The sequence below is a fragment of the Bacillus rossius genome, unplaced genomic scaffold (assembly GCF_032445375.1).
Source record: "Bacillus rossius redtenbacheri isolate Brsri unplaced genomic scaffold, Brsri_v3 Brsri_v3_scf1059, whole genome shotgun sequence".
NCBI classification, from domain to species: Eukaryota; Metazoa; Arthropoda; class Insecta; order Phasmatodea; family Bacillidae; genus Bacillus; species Bacillus rossius.
The window spans coordinates 1-4,444 of NW_026962079.1; the positions used below are offsets into that span (position 1 = coordinate 1).

General features: G+C 39.2%; 2 non-coding genes and 3 pseudogenes across 2 annotated transcripts; all 5 read left to right on the forward strand.

The window, feature by feature from the left end:
- On the forward strand, positions 1 to 190 carry LOC134543437 (U2 spliceosomal RNA; the record flags this gene model as incomplete). The annotated part of the gene is made up of 1 exon (XR_010076936.1): positions 1 to 190. It is a non-coding gene; the product is annotated as a U2 spliceosomal RNA (small nuclear RNA).
- A 1,236-nt stretch (positions 191 to 1,426) lies between these two features.
- LOC134543439 (U2 spliceosomal RNA) lies at positions 1,427 to 1,642 on the forward strand (annotated as a pseudogene).
- Positions 1,643 to 1,784: 142 nt separating this feature from the next.
- LOC134543438 (U2 spliceosomal RNA) lies at positions 1,785 to 1,960 on the forward strand (annotated as a pseudogene).
- A 656-nt stretch (positions 1,961 to 2,616) lies between these two features.
- Positions 2,617 to 2,781, forward strand: LOC134543441 (U2 spliceosomal RNA; annotated as a pseudogene).
- Positions 2,782 to 3,191: 410 nt separating this feature from the next.
- Positions 3,192 to 3,382, forward strand: LOC134543440 (U2 spliceosomal RNA). The gene has a single exon (XR_010076937.1). It is a non-coding gene; the product is annotated as a U2 spliceosomal RNA (small nuclear RNA).
- The last annotated feature ends 1,062 nt before the right edge of the window (positions 3,383 to 4,444 follow it).

Genomic DNA, 4,444 nt, shown 5'->3' on the forward strand with positions numbered 1-4,444 from the left:
GCTTCTCGGCCTTTTGGCTAAGATCAAAGTGTAGTATCTGTTCTTATCAGCTTAATATCTGATACGTCCTGCATCGCAGGACCAGAATATTAAACTGATTTTTGGAACAGGGCGGAGTGCTAGGGGCTTGCCCCACCTCCGCCGCGGGTTGGCCCGGTATTGCAGTACCACCGGGATCGGCCCACCACAAAATGTAATAAACTTTAAGTTTGTTTTAAATGTAATAAACATTGTTACCAACTTGTAAGAATGGATGATAGTGAAAAATTGATTGTTGTAATGTAATGTGCCCAAGTGCAGAGACAATACAGAAAAGTCGTGTGTACATTCAACAAATGAAGAGGAAGAGAAAGCTGATCCAGTAGGTGCTGCCAGGGGCGGCCGAACAGGAACTACAAGGATGCCCAAGGGACGAACTTGGAATGCGAGAACATGTAGGAACTTAGCAATTTTTGTGTGCAGAATAATAGGAATTAATTATTTTATTTTATCATACAATGTAGTGCTTGTTGTGAATGTTTAATAAATTTAGCTGTGTGAGAAAAAATTCAATATACATTAACAATTAGGCAGTGTTAAATGATAATAATGATGATGTATTGAAAATGTAATTTTGTCATGTCGATGCGTGAGTTTATGTAAGTGTGTGGTTAAGGCTTGTTGTGAAACCTTTTATTACTATTATTGTTATTCATTACTCATGTTAATATTTGTATGAATTGTATTGACTTTTTTTTATCTGTTGAAACTACATGTGTTTGGTTAATGGAGTTTTACAATGTGCAATATTAATTTTGATGTGTATTTTAAGGGATGTTTCTCGGCCTTTCGGCTAAGATCAGAGTGTAGTATCGCTTCTCGGCCTTTTGGCTAAGATCGAAGTGTAGTAATCTGCGATTCTTCTACACTTTGTCTTGGCAGCATTTTTTGTGACGGATTGCCCCCGGACCTGGTCCGGGGAGTGCGATTGACCCTGCTGGCCACTGCCTAGTGCATGCCAGCATGGGGGCACATTGCTTAGGCAACGTTAAATATCTGTTTAGATAAAATTATATTGACAATTAAAATGTAATGTATAAAGTCAACTCTCCCATGAGAATCATTCTTGCCTTATTGAAACTGCAGTTAATCTAAGGGACCAGCTTGTGCTGCAGCAAGTGGAAAGTACGGTAATTGTAAGAGCGTTGTTATGGATATACCAAGTTTTTTGTTTATTGCTGGTGAATAGTGATTCATTTGGATTGTAATACCTCGTGTCACTGTATTGAAGATATTATCAATGTACAGACCATGCTTGTGCATGTGTGGTGTAGAGTATGACGGCTCGTCGAAAGTGTACAGTCGTTTATGGAAGTCAGTAGACCTTGTTATAGCATTTGATTTAGTAATAGGGAGCCCATATAGCTCCTGGTTCATTAGGATTGTTATCGCTTCTCGGCCTTTTGGCTAAGATCAAAGTGTAGTATCTGTTCTTATCAGCTTAATGGTGTGACAACTGTTATGCTGGGGGAACAGAATGCACAGAATTTGTCGACCATATGGTTGTGGGAGGGCCTGGTCCCGCCTTCACAATCACTGGCCCCCCGAGTACGTCGGTGGCTTGGCTTCAGTGGTGGAGGTTGGGACCGGGGTGGCACCCACAGTCATATGGGAGAGAGATTCTGCTACACTTTGCCTTAGCAAACATTTTTTGTGACGGATTTGCAGGTTTGCACCCCCGACCAGTTCGGGGGAGTTGTATTGTCTCCTGCTGGCCACTTGCCTAGTGCATGCCAGCAGCGAACATTGCTTAGGCAACCTAAAAAATCTGTTCTTATCAGCTTAATATCTGATACGTCCTGCATCGCAGGACCAGAATATTAAACTGATTTTTGGAACAGGGCGGAGTGCTAGGGGCTTGCCCCACCTCCGCCGCGGGTTGGCCCGGTATTGCAGTACCACCGGGATCGGCCCACCACAAAATGTAATAAACTTTAAGTTTGTTTTAAATGTAATAAACATTGTTACCAACTTGTAAGAATGGATGATAGTGAAAAATTGATTGTTGTAATGTAATGTGCCCAAGTGCAGAGACAATACAGAAAAGTCGTGTGTACATTCAACAAATGAAGAGGAAGAGAAAGCTGATCCAGTAGGTGCTGCCAGGGGCGGCCGAACAGGAACTACAAGGATGCCCAAGGGACGAACTTGGAATGCGAGAACATGTAGGAACTTAGCAATTTTGTGTGCAGAATAATAGGAATTAATTATTTTATTTTATCATACAATGTAGTGCTTGTTGTGAATGTTTAATAAATTTAGCTGTGTGAGAAAAAATTCAATATAATTAACAATTAGGCAGTGTTAAATGATAATAATGATGATGTATTGAAAATGTATTTTGTCATGTCGATGCGTGAGTTTATGTAAGTGTGTGGTTAAGGCTTGTTGTGAAACCTTTTATTACTATTATTGTTATTCATTACTCATGTTAATATTTGTATGAATTGTATTGACTTTTTTTTATCTGTTGAACTACATGTGTTTGGTTAATGGAGTTTTACAATGTGCAATATTAATTTTGATGTGTATTTTAAGGGATGTTTCTCGGCCTTTCGGCTAAGATCAGAGTGTAGTATCGCTTCTCGGCCTTTTGGCTAAGATCGAAGTGTAGTATCTGCGATTCTTCTACACTTTGTCTTGGCAGCATTTTTTGTGACGGATTGCCCCCGGACCTGGTCCGGGGAGTGCGATTGACCCTGCTGGCCACTGCCTAGTGCATGCCAGCATGGGGGCACATTGCTTAGGCAACGTTAAATATCTGTTTAGATAAAATTATATTGACAATTAAAATGTAATGTATAAAGTCAACTCTCCCATGAGAATCATTCTTGCCTTATTGAAACTGCAGTTAATCTAAGGGACCAGCTTGTGCTGCAGCAAGTGGAAAGTACGGTAATTGTAAGAGCGTTGTTATGGATATACCAAGTTTTTTGTTTATTGCTGGTGAATAGTGATTCATTTGGATTGTAATACCTCGTGTCACTGTATTGAAGATATTATCAATGTACAGACCATGCTTGTGCATGTGTGGTGTAGAGTATGACGGCTCGTCGAAAGTGTACAGTCGTTTATGGAAGTCAGTAGACCTTGTTATAGCATTTGATTTAGTAATAGGGAGCCCATATAGCTCCTGGTTCATTAGGATTGTTATCGCTTCTCGGCCTTTTGGCTAAGATCAAAGTGTAGTATCTGTTCTTATCAGCTTAATGATCTAGCCCCGAGAAGTGATTAGTTAAATAACTGTGCTCAAGAAAAGATCGTCGCAGAGGTGTTCGTGCTGTATTCACTCCGGCACGAAACGACCATACTTCCAGCAGTTCCGAGGATGGATCGACTGCTGCTGCGCCTAGGGAGGACATGGGGAACTACATGGAGATAAGGTAGGTGGTAGTCTGGCACTTGTGTTTTGTTTTTAAGTAAGTTCTTGTGGCCATCTTGTTTATTTACTTGTTTTCTTTCTGCAAGCTTTCGGCCATCTTGCATTAATTATTTGAATTTCTATTTGTCTGGCCATTTGTTGTTTGTTTATTTGAATTAAATTCGTTAATCGCGGCCATCTTTTATTGCAAACATTTAAAGTTTAACTGTTACATTTAATTTGTTAATATCTGCATAGCTTTTTGTACCTGTTAAAGTAAAGTAACTACCTATCTCGCCTTTAATTTTCCAAGTGCCAAACTATCACCTAGTAATTCCTGCAACTCAGTGTTTTGTTATGTAAGCCCCATTTCAGGTTCCCGACTGTAACTTGCATTCGTGACTCGTAGCTTTTACTGTTCACCCAAAATAATTTTGTTTATTTAAATTCTTTTTCAGTAATACATTTTTCCGAATAATATTTAGTTGCTTTTCATATATATATTAAATTAGAGTCAATCTTTTTACTGCAGTTCCTATATTTAAATAACCACATTTAATTAATACCTGTACTTGATCTTGCTGTTTAACATTTAACTTCTACCCACAGTCTCGCCCTTGTGTTTGAATTTTTTAGCTCGGGCAAATACCACATTTAATTTTTCCTCAATTTAACTAATACCTTCAAGGCGAGTCGCGTAACTACAGTCGAAGATCGTCGCCCCTAAAGGCCTTTGGAACCCCTTCCCAAGTGTATCTTGTTTTTCTTGAGCCTGTGTAATTGTTTTTGTCCTGTCTCCTGACTGTGTGTGTTCAATGGCCGACAGTCCCTTGTGAATAATCTGTGTGCATCCTATAGTTTCTGTTAAGTTTTTGCCTGTCTCTCAATTTTCCCATATTAATAATTCAATTGTTCAACATTTAAAGTAATTTCTGTATTTATTTTGGCTTAAATTCACTTTGCTCGCGATAATTATATTGCCTTGTGCCCAGGCATATCTAGTGTAATCGTGTTTAATTCTGATTTGAATTCATAACTAGGGGC